Source organism: Myotis myotis, unplaced genomic scaffold (assembly GCF_014108235.1).
Source record: "Myotis myotis isolate mMyoMyo1 unplaced genomic scaffold, mMyoMyo1.p scaffold_m19_p_15, whole genome shotgun sequence".
NCBI lineage: Eukaryota > Metazoa > Chordata > Mammalia > Chiroptera > Vespertilionidae > Myotis > Myotis myotis.
Window position 1 is genome coordinate 27,398,892 of NW_023416319.1, and position 17,796 is coordinate 27,416,687.

At 39.4% G+C, this 17,796-nt stretch overlaps 1 protein-coding gene across 3 annotated transcripts in view; it reads right to left on the minus strand.

Moving 5' to 3' along the window:
* Positions 1-17,796, minus strand: part of A1CF (APOBEC1 complementation factor) — an 81,233-nt gene that overhangs the window by 36,234 nt on the left and 27,203 nt on the right. The gene's annotated exons all lie outside the window — the stretch shown is intronic.

The window sequence follows — 17,796 nt, forward strand, 5'->3', positions numbered from 1 at the left end:
AACACACTTATCATTGACAAATAAGGGTGGCCTGGTCAGAGGATAAAAACCATAAAAGTCTCTTTGTATGGATTTTAATATCACACTCTATGCTTCAGTGGCTTGCTTGAGATGAGCATGTGAAAACTGATAAATTTCTGAGTACATAGAAAGGGTTCTTATTTTCTGGTGTCACTCAGAATCACCTAATCACCAAAGGATCTGACTATCCTTTGGATCCACTGTGGAGGCTGTGTGGTGTGGTGGTAAAGTGCTCTGGAGCTGGACTACTTGGTTCTGTGACTCACTAGCTGAGGGGCCTTGGATGACTTCTCAGAACCTCAGTATTCTCAGAAGCACAGTGAGGACAATATCAGCCTTTGATTCTAGGAGAGAATGCATCAGATATGTATGGTACGGCACTTGGCATGTGATATATATTTCTTGGTTATTAATTCTCTTCTTGCGTCCTTGAATTTTGGTTGTTTCATATGCCAAGGAAGGCAACACAAGACCCTGAATAGAAACATTATCAGATTACTGTTGGAAGGAGTGGTTGGCTAATTTGGGGGGTAGCTGGTGAGGGACTTCAATCTATTTTCAAAGCTGACAAATGATGAGAGGTGTTTACTAATGTTGGATCTCTTTGTGGGGAATAATGCTGTTCTCTGTCCAAATAGAATTAGTTGCTATTTTTTCGTTTGTCCTAAAAATCCTTGGTTAATTTGATGTCCTTATTTGGGGAGGAATAGCATTGGTGCTTCTCTGCAATGCCAGCGATATTTCTCTAAAGGTTAAGGACCTAAAAGTAACTCAGGGGCCCAAAGTGACGTGTAGGCCTAATCCACCACCCTCGATCTGCCAGAAAACTGTAAATTTACTTTACACTTAGGCATAGGCAGAACTCTTTGCCTTTGTGCATTTGTGATTTTTGAAGAAAGGAAACTATAAGGAACCAGACATCAATATGCATTACTAACTTCTACAAATAACACTTTAAAATGTTTTATACTATAAAATGATACATGTTGGGAAAAACTTAGTAATGCATAAGGTAAAAAGAAAAGTTCCCAAATGCATTACCCTACCCATCCATAGATGTAGTTACTGTTAAAAAATTGCACTACCTTTCCAAATGCTTTTTATACATATTTAAAAAAGATATGTGGGTTGTTTAAAAACATTGTTGTGCGCCCTGGCCGAGGGTGGCTCAGTTGGTTGGAGCATTGTCCTGTACACCAAAAGGTTGCTGGTTCAATTCCTGGTTGGGGTGAGTAAGGTCTCTCTCTCTCACTCCCCCCTCTCCCCTTTTTTCTCCCTCCCTCCCCCCCATCTCCACCTCTTCACCCTCCCTTCCTCTCTATATAAAAATCAATAAAAATATATTTGGGTGAGGATTAAAAACAACAACAGCCAAGCCAGTGTGGCTGAGTGGTTGAGCGTTCAACCTATGAACCAGGAAGTCACGGTTCGATTCCCGGTCAGGGCACATGCCTGAGTTTCAGGCTCAATCTCTAGTAGGGGTGTGCAGGAAGTAGGTGAAAAATGATTCTTTCTCATCATTGATGTTTCTATCCCTCTCTTCCTCTCACTTCCTCTGTCTGAAATCAATAAAAAAATTTAAAAAACAGAAATATTGTTTTGTACAATAATTGTTGTTTCAAACAAAGTAAAACAGCTTCTAGCTTCACTGATAAATCTTTATATATTACCAACTTGATTCTTTTCTCAATTATTTTATGTGTTAGCACCAAAGCAATTTAAAGCACAGTATTTCAATGATGTCTGTGGTTGCGATCACATTTTTAATCCTAGTAATTTATATTATGTTGCTCTAAATTTAAAAAAAAAGACATCAGATGGGTGAGCTACCTTGCCTTGATTACGTTTTGCTTTAAATGACTGGATGTTTTTCATTTTACTAAATATTAAAATATTTGCCTCAAGAGTTCTTGTATTTTTTTTCTTCCCTGTATTCTTGCAGGATTATCCAGTAGCAAATATTTGTTATTACTGAGAAATAAAAGAAATGAAATGTTTCATATTTTTATTTTAAAAAGTTAAGAACCCAGTGAGTTATATGTCAACTAAGAATGCCCTGAAAAGTATAAATTGCATACTTTTGGAGACATATTAAAATTTTATTTACTTACCTTCTAACAAATGCCTATCCAGCCAGCCACTGTTCTAATCCTCAAACACCATCATGGGTTCTGGACTGTTACTATCCCCATTTTACACAGAAGCCCAGAGAGATTTAAGTTATTTGCTGAGCTGGGAACTGAAGTCAGGATTTGAAATCGGGCAGGCTGGTTTCAAAGTCCATCAGCTACATTTTGTTGCCTTGTTATATGGAAACCTAATCACTTATAACAGATCCATACCTTTAAATATTTATTTATGAAAAAAAAAACACACATCATGCCATTAACTTGAAACCTCTCTGTTGCATTTAAAATCCTTTTCAATTTCCAATTATTTTATTACACAATTTTTTGGGGGGAGGGAATATCTCACACTTATTGCTTATAGAGAGACGTATTTCTGTTTCCAAACTAGGGTCTGCCTCCTTAGGCCAACTCTCACCATGTGGTTGGTTGATGGTGATCCCTCAGGCCGTTTTTGTTTATCTCAAATGTCTAGATACAGACTACTATTCAGTGGATTATTGGAAACAACATAGATTGAATGTGACAGTATTCTTATTCTTCCGGTTGAGGAAACCAAATTTTCATCCCACAATAGTAACATACCAGAATTTCTGATTTGACAAGCTTCGTGTGTTCGAAAATAAATAGGCAGTGAGCACAATGACCTTTGTAAATTTTCCCTTCAACTTTCTTTCTTGCTCTAATTGCTACAGATGTCACCAAACTATTTTGTGTGAATCATGTGTATATGAGAATTCATCTGCTTAATGAGCCAAAATGATTGGGCAGGAAAGCTTCTTAATTGCCTTTCTGTGGTTTCTATAAACACTTGAATTAAGTTCCCCAAGAATATTTTTGGGATCCCAAAGGGTCAGACTTGTTCAGAGATGCCGCAGGGTTCACGCACTGAGGGGGTGCGGCGGTGGGGGGGGGGGGGGCGCTACTGCTTTATGAACCACCCACCGGGCTTGTAATGCACCAGTGGTGGAGATCCAGGCCCATTTGAGACAGGCACCGGGCATTAGTCATGGGGTCAGTATTTCTGTCCCTTGCTCAGAAAGGACAGTTGGGAGCTGGATTGCTGGTATTTTAGGCACTATTTTTTTTACAGTTGAGTTTAAAATAGATAAAGCCCAATTATAATTGCTCTTTCCCCTCCTGGCTGATGTCCTCCTTGTGGAATGCACCTCCCCAGCCCCCTGGCAGCACAGATGTATTAATAGTTCAGAGAGAGAATATAGGATTTTTTTTTCCATGAGAGAATGTTCATTCAATTTTGAGAATTTTTATTTTCCCAACTGACGACTTGGAAACCATTCACTCCCCCTAGTCATGTATGTATAGGTGAAAATCTTCAACTATGGAAATTAAACACGGATGACCTAATGCTAACTATAAATCTAGTGATTTTTTTAACTTCAACATTGGATACCAAGCCTGCCTAGTAACTCTGTTTATATGTCAAGGGTATTTGGAAGTTCCTTCTGTCCCCGGGTATTTTAAGCCTTTCCTGATGGAACCATGGAGTCTTTAAAGGATTATGAAAACCTTATTCTTGACCTTGAATAAAATCACACAACCTTTAACAAATGACTCCAAGCAATAAATCTTAGAGTAAAAGTCAAACAGATTGAGTTCATTTTGGCCACCTGGCATCTGATTTTTTGTTTTTTATACATCTGGAGAATCTTGGCAGAACAGCCTTCTACAAGATTTTAAAAGGCCAGACAGTTGATTTTCTAGTTCCCCTTGCAGCTGGGACAGCCATAGTTAGAATAAAGGAAAACTGAGTTCTGGTGCAGAAATTGGAATGACACAAACTGTAGTTTTGAGCATTCTGTGATTGTGGATGCATTTTCATATCATTCAAGATTTGTGATATTTGGGGTTCATTTCTAAAAGCTTATCTTTGAATCTGGTTCTTGAAATCAATTGTTTCTGTGAACCAGTATCCTTTCAATAAACCCCTTTTCTGCTTAATCAACCAAAATTAGCTTCTACTACTTACACATAATACTAAGTATGGCAGAAAATCTCCCAACCGCACCCCCCACCAAAAAACCCCCCCAAACAAAACCCTGCTAAAACAACAGCTAACCCTAATTGAGTTGGTCACTGTGCTAAGTGCTTTTCACGTATTAACTTATTTAATTTTCTCAATATGGTTAGTTGATGGTATGTGGATGATGCTATTTACTTTGCATTTATAGATGAGGATTCCAAGGCACATAATGTGCCCAGATTTGTACAAGCAGTAAATGACAAAGACAGTTTTTTGAATCCTGAGTCCATGCTTGTAGTCATGACCATATTCTTCTCTTGTTTTTATTTTAACCCAGTATGTTCATTGTACAGTTGAGGAAACTGAGTTCAGAGAAATTATGTGAGTTGTCTGAAGTCGCACTGGTTTAATTTATTACAAACAACACTAGAACGAAGCTCCTAAGATTCTTGATCTCGTAAACTTTATGGTATATATACTGTTCAAAAGTCATGACGGCTTTCACACTTACCAGCCTCATGATTCTGTATGTTGTGTGTTACACCTACTTTTGGGTTCAACATGAAGACCAGATGGTTTGTGGTCTACCATAAATGAGTTCATTCATAAACTGGAAGGACGTTAATGAATGAACCCTCATTCAGTCTGGTTGCCTTTTTTCCCCATGAGTAGTAATTTCAATTCCTTTAATGGTTCTTTGGGAATTTTATATGCTAAATCTGTAATCATCTTTATGGTTCTCTTTGGTTCTTTGTTGTTGTTTTTTCCCTTGCCCAGAGGGAAGAAACTGGATATCGTCCCTTCCTAATCTGCTTTCAGGTGTTCTATCCATTTTCCAGTGACTACGAATTTATTTCTGCTCCTGTTCTCTCAGGTGCTGGGTGATATACCCAGACCAGGTGGCATTTCTAGCCTTCAGAAGCATGCCAGTCACCAGGGCCATACTCAGAACAGTAGTTCTAAGGCAAACTCATGGGGACTGTTCTCACAGTGGGTGCTGATGCATTGAGAATGTCTCTCTGGACTCTAATCTATTGCAGTTCATGAATTAACAGTGTATTTTCCCAGTTATTGGTTTGTAAGAGTAAATAAAATCCTTATTAGACATTAATATTTTGTGACTTTTCATCTGCATAACACCTATATATCTCATTATGTGATAGGGTTCAAGGCAAGTCTAAAAGACCTTAAATAAGATGTTCTAAAAGGAGTCTTAGATGTGAGTTTTACCTTGGTTCTGCTTATGACGTTTTTTTTTTTTGCCTGAGGACAATAGACAGGGCTATGGGGAATATTCATTTATAATAGATAATTATCTGTCTTGTGTATTTAATTTGTTCACCTTTATATTCTGTTAAGATCACTGACTTAATGTTGGTAAATCTATTTTAGACTGGGAATATTTTAGAAAGCAGAGTTTATTTAACTTATATACTATGGAAGTGGGCATCAACCTTATTAGTATTTTTTTCTACAATATTTGCAAGGCATATGCAATATGGATGCCAGTGATTGCCAAGGTTTTGTGAGGGTGTTAAGAGGCAGACTTTGACACCATATTAAAAGGTGGGAAAATGGTTATTTTATGTTTTGTGAGTTTGTCAATAGGATCCTTAAAAAATATTACAGAGATTTAAAAAATCAAAGTATCTTTCATTGCATATCCAAATAGCACCTACTTCATTAACTACTTAAAGAAATGTATGCAGAAAAGAAAATGTATATCATTCTTGTAAGTAGAGTATCAGTATCCTTTTCCACAAATAGAAGTTAGTAATAAAAGCAATTACAAAGGATAGAAATCATGATTAAATTCTAGCTAGACATTGTTATCTACTAAAAGCTGAGCCCCAGTCCCGCTCTCTGTTGGAAAGCTTAGCAGGGCCTGGAGAGGTATTTAAAGCATACCTCCAGCCACGGACTTTCTTCATCTGAGTATTCAAATCAATTAAAAATGGAATACTTTTCTCGGTCTGAAATTCAAAGTGATTTAATATTGTATAACTCATCGCAGCTCTCTCCAGGCACCTCTGCAACAGTGCTAACAAAGATACGAGTTGAAGTCCTTGCACATTCTTAATTGTATGGCTCCGTGATGTCACTTTCCCCCTCCTTAGTCTGTTAGAAAGCTGTCTTTGCATCTCACAGGGGTAAGCTTTTAGGTTCTGAAGATGAAGAGTCACTTATTTTTGGCTCTGCACTATATTAAACAAAGAGGTAACACTTCAAAAAAAATCCCGAACTTGCCTGCAAGCAAAGTCTAAAGTGCAGAAGAGCTGCCCATGCTTTTTTTTGTTTTTGAGTCATGAAGTCCACACTGATTTTTAGGCGGATAAAGTAGAAAACCGCATGTGCTTCTAGTTTGGGGGGAACCGCATAGCTTGCAAAGATTTTGAACTTTATTTTGAAGACCTCATAGAAAGCCAACTGTCTACTGGTATTTAGGCTATTCGAGGAGAAGTTCATGGCTGTTGGAAAATAGCTCCTGGGAGGAATTTCTATTGCTTGGGATGCTGCCGTTCCCATCCCATGTCAGGCACACACATCTCCACAAAAGCATCCACAGGCCTGTTCTTCATGTGGAGTCTCCCACACCAGGCGGTGGCATTTCCGGCTCGTAGAAGCAGAGCTCCTTAAGAGCTTTAAAACAAAGCTGGCCGGTGGGTGGCTGGGGTGATAAGCTTAGGGAAACACGTGCCTGTGATGATGTGCTCATCCCATCCTGTTCTCCTGCTCAGGCTACCTATTTAAAGAATTGGTATTCATGCACTTGGTGAATGACCTAAGTCCTGGGATAGCAGGGACATGGGCAGGTGGTGAGAACAGGCAGTAGAAGAAAATACGGGACCCAGGAGCTATATTTTACCATGAAGTCCAATTCCTATTTCTGTCCCTAGGATTTTTGGGTGGTGGTTGGAAAAGAATGTCAGTGCCACAGTGTTTTTCCATCTGCCTCATCCTGAGCTAATCTAGATAGAGCTGATTGTAAACACTGAGGTTCCTAAGTTACTTGTTTTTATTGCATTACTTGTAGGGGGAAATATTGCAATTTGAGAAAAGCCTACATAAAATTCCCAAAGTACCAAACCAGAGAGATGGGGGATTTAACTTAATTTGGGGTACCCTTAGAAGAGGGGGGTGTATCCTAATCAGATTTATGGTGATCTAGCACCACCCTTTGTACCTATGACTTGCACATTTTCACTGAGGAATTGAACGCATTAGAATAAAATAATGTGGTTGCATTGAAATGCCATTTAAAGGAACATGCGTAGAAAACAAAATTTGAGGAGTAGGAATTAAAGACTAGGAATTTTGTTCCTAGTTTGAGGGAATCGAGGCTGATGGCCAATTCAAAAAGGAAGAGAAGGATGAAGCCCACTTATTTTCTCTATCTGCTGTGAGTCTTAATGGATCTTTGAACTTAAGGCACACTGTCTTCACTGCTCAAAGGTATTCTGCATTTTACAAACATTTTGGTTAAGCAGTAATAAGAAATTTTCTTTAAAAACTGTGGGTTAGCTTCTAACATAGAGTAATAGATTAAGGGCTAGGGCTGTGGTCAGCAAACTTTTTCTGTAAAAGGCCAGCTAGTTGACATTTTAGGCTTTCAAAAAAATAGCCCTTTAAAAATGTGAAAAACATTCAGAGCCCGCAGTCACTACAAAAACAAACTGTAGCCACATTTAAATCTTGGGTCATTGTTTGCAGACCTCTGGCTTACGTCTTTTGAATTGTATAACTATGGGGCTATTCTAACTCTGAAATAAACTATATTCAAACATATAAAGAATGAGAAAGAATAGCCTAATGAACCCGGTACCTATTATCCAACTTTAGTAATACAGTGTTATCTATTAAAATTTCCCCTTTTATTCTTCTCTTAAATGTATACTCCTTAGAATTTATTTTTCTAACTTGGAGATTTTTCCTTATAAAAAATAATCCACATCATTATAGGAAGTTTGGAAAATAATAGTCTTATATATAATGGTTGTCATTTCTTCAGCACTTTTAATTAAAAAATTATCTTTTAAAAAAAGACATTTGGTGGAAAAAAAGAGTATGAAACAAAAACTTATTCCAAATCGGAGATTTACATTTTATTATTTTTCAATATTTTTTACTGTGTGAATAACTTCTTAAAATATTACTTGGAAGTTTATATAAATTTTACATTCTGATTTTGAAGTAAACATAAAATTAGATATTTCTCCATGTCTTTGTTTGAAATCAGAGTTTTACATGGCTGTATAATTTGAAAATATAAGGATTTTATGTAACTAGTAATATTTTATTGGGCATTCAGAATATGTTTCATTTTTAAACATCATAAATTTCACTATAATGAACATCCTTATGTCTAAATATATATCCTCATACCTTAGGTCAGAGTATGGTCAGGTTTAAGCCTCTAAGTAGAGAGGTAGCACCCACATCTGTATTGCGCATTTGATGCATTTTAAATTTTGGATAAATTCATCCTCATTGCTACTATTTTAAATGCATCATGTCAAGGCCTAGTAACAATGCATTGTGTTCAATAATAGGGACTAAGGAAACAAAACAGAAAAACAAAAAGTGATTAAGTTTACCAAGGACAACCATTGGATTAAGAAAACAATAGCAGCATAGAGGGACCTGGAGAGTTTTATGCTAAGCAAAATAAAGCCAGTCAGAGAAAGACAAGTATCACATGATCTCACACATGTGGAATCTAATGAACAAAATAAACTGAACAAAATAGATCCAGAAACATAGAAGCATGGAACAGACTGTTGAATCTCAGTGAGAAGGTGGGGGTGGGTGGGGAGAGATTAACCAAATAATTTATATGCATGTATGCATAACCCATGGACACATACAATAGTGTGGTGAAGGTGGGGGAGAGGAGGGATGAGGGGTGAGATGGAGGGGGCCAATGGAAAAAGAAAAGGGGACATCTGTAATACTTTCAACAATAAAGATAAATAAAAAAAGTTTAAAGCTACAAGTTGCAAAAGCAGTTCAAAATAAATAATGCATATTTGGTATTTTAAAAATTCTAATTATTATAAATTTGATGTAGTACATTTATAGTCTAATATAAATTAATGACATTTAATGTATCTGAAAGCTAAAATTAAAGCTTAACAATCTTTTTTTTAAAAGAAAGCAATGGTACTATGATACTGACAAAAATTTATTGTGTTGAATTATTTTTTAGAAAATAGATTATCAATAGGGTACCTGGAAAAACAGTGCTAATACACACCATATTTTAAATAATTTAAAATTATAAGTATTCTGAGTCTACTTTAAAAATATATTCAGACTATTTCAGGGTGATGTTTATTAAACATATATATATAGCTTTAGTAGTAGTAGATTTATAATTAATGTAAACTGACCCTACACTGTGTAGAAAGTTTTCTGAAAATCTATAATAATAAAAGCTTAATATGCTAATTAGACAGGTCATCCTTCCAGATGTCCTTGCTTTCGGACAAGGCTGCAGTGGGCAGGGGCCACGGCAGAGGTGGCAGAGGCCCCCAGCAGCGGCAGCGGCAGCGGCAGGCGGAGGCCGGGGCCAAGGCCCTTGCACGAATTTCTGCATCAGGCCTCTAGTATATCTATAAACAATCTATTTGTGCCTTGACCGGTGTGGCTCAGCTGGTTGAGCATTGTCCCATGCACTGAAAGGTCACCGGTTTGATTTCTGGTCTGGGCCTATGACCAAATTACTTAGTTTGGTCCCCTCAGGTTGCATTTGGAGGCAACTGATCAATACTTCTCTCTCTCTCCCTTCCTCTCTCTCTCTAAAATCAATAAAACATGTAACATTTGCCTAGTTTTCTAATTGAACTTATTGGGGTGAGATTGGTTCACCAAAGTATACAAGTTTCAACTGTGCAACTCAATCATCTGCACTGGGTATTTGTGCGCCCATCACCCCAAGCAAAGTCCCTTTCCGTCCCCATGTCCCTCCTTTGCCCACCTCCACCTACCGCTTACCCCCCTTTCCCTTTGCCTAGTTTTAATGAGAAGCTTTCAGATGGGAGGAGCATCACCTGTCACAGATGTTTGACCCACATCATTGGTGACTTCGTGAGGAAAGAATCATCACAATGTGATTTTTTTTTTCCTTTGACTCTCAAAGAAATATATACTAGTTTTAGCAAATCTGGGAAGTACAGGTCAGAATTAAAAAGTAGGGAAAGAGAGCACTACACGTAATCCCATTGCCTGGACACAAAGACTTTTTACAAGTTAGCACTGCAGCGCGCTTACTTCCAAAATATTTCTATGTGGCATAAGGCAAGCTATGAAGTTGAAAGCTAACTTGTCAACATCACACATTTTTTTTTAAAGATTTTGTTTTTACTGACTTTTTTTTATAGAGGGAGAGAGAGTGAAATGTCAATGTGAGAATGAAACATCCATCGGCTGCCTCCTGCGTGCCCCCTACTGGGGATCAAGTCTGCAACTTTGCCATGTGGCCTGACCAGGAATTGAGCAGGCAACCTTCCAGTGCAGGGCATGACCCCCAACCGACTGAGCCATACTGGCCAGGGCCACACAATTTGTATCAATAATATTTATGAAATAAATATTATATATTTATTGCATTGTTTATTTTACTCTCTGAAGTAATTTTCAGCTATCATTGTCCACAATGACCCAATTATTTAAAGATGATATTACAAAGTATATTTGTTGTATCAGACCGGCTCACGTTATTAAGTAACTTGCAAAATTCTATTTTTGACAGCTGTATTTGTCTTGCTAGTGATAAGCGAGCACAAATTAATCACCCTCTATTTTTTTTTTAAATTCTTGTTTTGCAAGTATTCAGCATTCAATATCAGACTATAATGTAAATCTTTCAAACCCTAGCTTAGTGAATACCATAAAATTTGAAAAGATCACTTTATGGGTATGCTCCTTGAATTGGCTTAAGACGTTTGTTTTCATTTTTGGACAGATTTTTTTTTTTTTAAAAAAGTAAACTTGATGTTGCCCCCCTTTTTTGATAATAATATTAATCTTTCCTCCAAACCAGAGTAGGAAGAATGAAATATAGAGAAGGCTAAAAGATGTTTCCTAAATTACAAAGAGGTTGAGGCTGTGTTTCGATACCTGTTGGTCTCCTCTTCCAATCAGTTAATACAGTTTGCTGACTAATGATTAGACTGAGCAGATAGAATCACAAAATCATGGCTTAGGGAGTGGGGGTATGGCCCAGGCAGTCTGGTGGGAAATTGAGCTCTGCAGGGTTAAAGGACATGTTCAAGACCACATCATTTGGATGTGTGGTAGAGACCAGTCTCTGTCAGTCTCTGATTTGAAGTCTTGGGTGGTTTTCAATACTTTGCAGCCAAAATCAGCAGAGACTTTCCAGTTTGTTAAAAATGATTGAACCAGGCCTTCAGCACCCTAAAACGAGGGGGAGGGGTGCTAAAGGGGGTTAATTGGTGGGGGGGTGGGAGGAAGGGGACATATGTAATACTTTGAACAATAAAGAATTATTTAAAATAATGATTGAACCAAAGTTATGTGCATATTTACATCTTGAATAGAGGACTTAGATCTAGGTAACTAGGTTTTAGAATTGTAGCTTTCTACATTGGAGAATTTCTGATCTAATAGTCATTCTGCCAACAAATAAGTATTATTTAAAGTGAATCATGTTACAATGTTTAGGCTCAACACAGTATTTTTAGAATGCCCTAACAGGCTCACCTCTAAAATTGCAATTTTAAAGAAAACATTATAGCAGCTCTTAGTTTTGTAAATCTGGTCCAAAATGTGGGCCAGTAGCACTGGAATTATAGCCTTTAAACCTTGGACAAGTTACCTAACCTCCTTGTGCCTTGTTTTCTTTATCTGGAAATTGATGATGACATAGTAGTCACCTCATGGTGTTAAGGATTAAATGAATTAATATACATGAAGCAGTCAGAATATGTGCCCAATAAATGTTTACTATTATTTTGTTATTGTTATTAATGTGTAATCTAAATCCTTATTAACATTTTCTCAATGTAATTGAATATATGTATAAGATCAAAGTAATATACAGATTGACTCTGTATTTTTAGGGGTATTTTATTTGAAAACATTTTAAATGATAAAGCCTTTTCCTTTATAATGCAGATGCTCTTTTTTGTTTTTTATACTTTACCCAAGGATATTTTTTCCCATTGATTTTTAGAGAGAGTGGAAGGGAGGGGGAGAGGGAGAGAGAGAGAGAGGAGAGAAAGAGAAACATTGATGTGAGAGAGACACATTGATTTTTTTGTCTCCCACAGGCACCCTGACTGGGAAGTGGGGATCGAACCTGCAACCCAGGTACTTGCTCTTGACCCGGCCGATGCGCTAATCATTGAGCATTGCCAGCCAGGGCTGTAATGCAGATGTTCTTAACTCATAACATTAGGTTTGTAAAATGATCTCCAGGGCTGCTTGAGTCTTTTTTTTTTTTTTAATTATTTGTAAGCTTTTTACAGAGCTGTAATAATGTTAGAATTTTCTGTCTTGCAGACTGTTTCAAATGATCACATGGTGACTGAATACAAGTTCATTTGTAACAGGATATTCAGATAACGAGGGTCTCCTTTGGCCTCTGATTTGGATAGGAAGCCAGGTCACTGGACCACTGAACAGGGCAAAGATGTAGAGAAAACTATTTAACTGTTTTTTATTCTTAACCGAACACCCCACGGCCTCCTTCTACGCTCCAGTTTAGAAATGAAATTGAAGCGTCTGAGAGTAGTTTGTGGAGCTTATTCAAAGATATTTGGAGACCACTGCTGGTATGTTGTGGAGCCTAGTTACCCCTAACTGGCAGGAATTGCAAGGTGATATTCAACTTACCTAAGGCCGGGGAGAGGGGTGCGAGGAAACCACTCTGAGAGCTTGGTGGGTGTTCTCTGCTCCTGGGAACACACCAGCTGGAGGGTCTAACTGCCTGCTGAGAGCTACTGTTGGGCAGTGGGCTGGCCTGCTGCTGTGATTTTGGCAAGAAGGAGACTGGGTCGTTGTGTCATTCACATTTCTAGAGTTTGCTGGGTCAGAGAGTGTGTGTGTTTCCAGGGAGTGGAGTTTGGCCATATGTTGGAATCTGGGGTTGTTTTCCATCTCCAAGAGAGCTGCTTAGAGTTTCAAAAGCTCTGCAGCAGGAGGCTGAGGCTTAGGACAGTGGCCAGCCAGAGGAGAGTGTAGCCAGGTGAGAGATCCCCAGCCATGGAATTAAGAATGTCTCTGGGGATCCTATAAAGCAGCGGTTCTCAACCTGTGGGTCGCGACCCCTTTGGCGGTCGAATGACCCTTTCACAGGGGTCGCCTAAATACATCCTGCATATCAGATATTTACATTACAATTCATAACAGTAACAACATTACAGTTATGAAGTAGCAACGAAAATAATTTTATGGTTGGGGGTCACCACAACATGAGGAACTGTATTAAAGGGTCGCGGCATTAGGAAGGTTGAGAACCAGTGCACGTATCCCACGGGCTTTACACACCTGCCAGGCCCAGACAGCCCAATGTCAGTATCAGTCAATTTCACAACTTTTCTGACCCTTCTCCTTTGCTTTCATCCCTCCCTTCTGCTCTGAGTCAGGAATTAAGTTAGCAAACCGGCGTAGAAAACTAAGCTTCTGAAAGCATAAAGGAGGAAAACAGAAAAGAAATCGCACTCCACCTCCACATTGGTGGGAAAGGGAAGTGGCTGTAATTTTGAATAAAGTTGTTTTTATTATACTGGACTAGGCCTCATTATTTAGTGGAGATTCTTTTTTTTTTAATATATTTTATTGATTTTTTACAGAGAGGAAGGGAGAGGGATAGAGAGTTAGAAACATCAATGAGGGAGAAACATCGATCAGCTGCCTCCTGCACACTCCCTACTGGGGATGTGCCCGCAACCAAGGTACATGCCCTTGACCAGAATCAAACCTGGTACCCTTGGGTCAGCAGGCCGACGCTCTATCCACTGAGCCAAACTGGTCAGGGCTGGAGATTCTTTTATTACCCGAAAGTTGCCAGGAAAGTAATAAGACTTGCCTTGAGTTTTATCTGGGGGAAAAGGAAGAACCAGAGACCAGAATAAAATTAAATGAACAATTTATATTGTTTTAGGATCATTTCTCATAAAAGTCTGCTCCATGAAGGCACTGATTATATATTCAGACCTTATTTATTAATTTCCTTCCTTTTATTCATTTAGGGTTGATTGCGGAGGCATTATAAATAATGTCAGACTAGGCTTATACACATTCTATCATTATGTTCTGGATCATTAGATTCTTGCTTACAGAAGGGGAATACTCATATATCAATATTGGCAAGTTGCTTTTCAAAAGGGTTTAGGCGCTTTCCACTACTACTGTTTTTGCATGAATGTTTCAGATACAAAGACGTTTAAAAAATACTTAAGAACAATATTTGACTTTATAACATCTATGGAAGGATTGACTATAAAAGGAGAAAATCCCCACTATTCAACTGTACTAATCAGCTGCTAAAAAATTACTCCGAGGGTATCCGTTTTGCAGACTGTAAACTCTATAGAATTTTCTCTATGAATTATAAAATACCATTTTATGTGGGAGAAGTCTGCACCACAATTTTTCAATCAGTCATTAATTTTAAAGTACATTGAATTTGCAGATAAAAACACCTAGACGAATTTGACTTTTATTAAGTATTAAAACACGAACAGCTCTTTCCAGCCGGCGCCAAGCCATGGATTGCCATGATCTCACCAGCATGAGCTCCTGTGGATACACTTTCAATACACTGAGACGCGCAGGCAAGGTCAGGGGGCTGCGCCCCCACCGTGGGCCCCGTGCGGAGCAGCCAACTCAAGTGGAGACACAAGAGAGGGAAGAGGCTCTCGCGGACTCCTGGTGGCAGGCAATCTTTCTTTTCCTTTTTATATGTTTCTTGCTTCTCTTTATTAGTTTATACACCCAGCTGCTCACATCGCTAAGGACGGTAACATATTTTGCATTTTTTAAGCCTTATACAATTGGTGTCACACTGTGTATATTTTATATGGCTTTCTTTATTTTACTCCACCATTTGTTTTTGACTTTCATTCTGGTGGTTCTAGGCTATTCGTTTTCAGGCTACGGTTTTATACTTGCTACATGAGTTTACCAGAATGTATGACTCTCCTTCTGAAGAGCAGTTTGCTGTCCTTACCAGCTTAGTGCCACTTAGACATGCTTTGGTAAATGCCTCGTATTGTTGCATCAGGGCCAGGGCAGCTGGGAGGGGATCAGTGACATGGGACGCTGCTTTCCTTTTCCTCTGCTGTAGTCCTGCAGGGAGCCGGGAACTTTTAACCATCCGTCTCCTTTCTGCTTATGGCTCCTGTGCCCTGGAGAGGGCCTGGGACCTAGTGAGCGTCACTGAACCAGACAGAGGTGGAGTGTTCCACACGTAACTGCAGGTGGGGATGTGGCCTCGCAGGTGGAGGACAGAATCAGCGCCACCCGGAGTTGCAGTGGTGTCCTTAGTCCCAGAGGGCTCAGACACACCCTAAGCCATTGGTTCTCAACCTTCTGGCCCTTTAAATACAGTTCCTCATGTTGTGACCCAACCATAAAATTATTTTCGTTGCTACTTCATAACTGTAATGTTGCTACTGTTATGAATCGTAATGTAAATATCTGATATGCAGGATGGTCTTAGGCGACCCCCGTGAAAGGGTCGTTCGACCGCCAAAGGGATCGCGACCCACAGGTTGAGAACCACTGCCTAAACCAGGGGTGGGCAAACTTTTGGACTCGAGGGCCACAATGGGTTCTTAAACTGGACCGGAGGGCCGGAACAAAAGCATGGATAGAGTGTTTGTGTGAACTAATATAAATTCAAAGTAAACATCATTACATAAAAGGGTACGGTCTTTTTTTTTTTTAGTTTTATTCATTTCAAATGGGCTGGATCCGGCCCGCGGACCGTAGTTTGCCCACGGCTGGCCTAAGCCCTGCCCCCTTGCCACCCAACAGGATATTTTCCCTCTTGCTTTATTGTTAGACACAATGTATAAACACAAAACAGAAAACAGCAGGGATTCTCTTTGACCTCAAAAAACAGCAAGGAAGGAAGAAGTTCCAGAAATTTTTTAAAGTACAAGACATATTAGTGCCCAGGCCAAGGCTGTGGATGGCAGACCACAGTCAACAGAGCTGGACTAGAGGCTCTTTCCCTCTCCCCAGAGCCTGGCCAACCTCAGGGAGCCCTCCACCAGCAGCCAGTCCATACAGGCAGAATGGGAACACTCTACTACAATGAGCCTTCTCCACTCGGAGAGAAGGGCCACAGGTGCTGTCAGTTACAGTCTGCTCAAGCCATGCTGAAAGCTTCTGTGGGAACACTGACAAGACAGCACTTGACTTGCTAGACAGGAAAGGATCTGATGGGCAACACCAGTTTGGTCTTGAAAAAATGAGTAGAAGTGTCCCAGGTAGACTGAGGGATCAAGCATGGAGTATAGACGTTTGGGGGATCAGAGGACTCTAGATTCAGTGCCATGGAACATGACTTATCTAAATGGTGATGTGCCACTGAAAGGTTTTTGAGCCCTGGCTGGTTTTTCTCAGTGGTTAGAGTATAGGCCTGCAGACTGAAGGGTTGTGGGTTCGATCCCCAGTCAAGGTCATGTACCTCAGTTGTAGGTTCGATCCCCATCCTTGTTGGGACATGGGCGAGAGGCAACCGATTGATGTGTCTCTCTTACATATTTATCTCTCTCTCTCCCCTCCTTCCTTCCACTCTATCTAAAAATCAATGGGAAAAAATATCCTTGGTGAGGATTAAAAATAAAATAAAATATGTTTTTGGCCTCTGACCCACACAGTGAAATGTGTTTTAGAAAGGCCTCGGAGAGATGTGTGGGGAGCAGGGGGCGCGCGGGCTCCTGCAGAAACTCAGGGAAGTGGGGGGGGGGGGTTTGAACAGACCAAGTCATGGCCTCTAAGCCTTGGTTACTTCATTTGTGAAATAGGATATTCTCTACTTCATGGTGAGAGAATACATGCATTTCAGGTACCATTAAATAACCAAATAGAAGACCTGGTGTTAGAAGTTCAGCTGAATCAGTTGTTGGACAGAAATGGTACTGGCTTTGAGGTCTTCAAAGCTTCCAGATATCCAACCTTCCCCTCATCTATAAAATGTGGCCATCAATCTCCACCTCACAGAATTGAAAAGATTAAATGAAAGAATGTCCCTAGCCCACGCCTGATCTGGAATACCTACTGAATCCCTAACTGGTTTCCTGTTTGAATTCTGGATGCCCAGTGACCCATTCTCCTCAACCAGCCAGAGGAATCCTTGTAAGTTATTCCCTGCTTTGGACCCTTTAATAACATTCCTTTGCACAAAGGATAAATTCTGAATGTCCTACGGTGGCATGGTAGGCCCTGCCCAGTCCTTCTCTACTGGTCTAGTGGAAATGTAATTTAGCAGAACAGTTTGGAAGCTAAGAACCCAGCTTGTGACTGCAGAGCCTTAAGTGGGATGTTTAACTGCTTTGTGCTTTCTGTGAAGTGGGGATAATACTGGTATAGAATTATGAATACTGAGTTAATATACATATATCAGTAAGTACAATGTCTCACATTTAATAACTGCTAGCTAGCTATTTAAGCACCTAAGGGCAATGATTT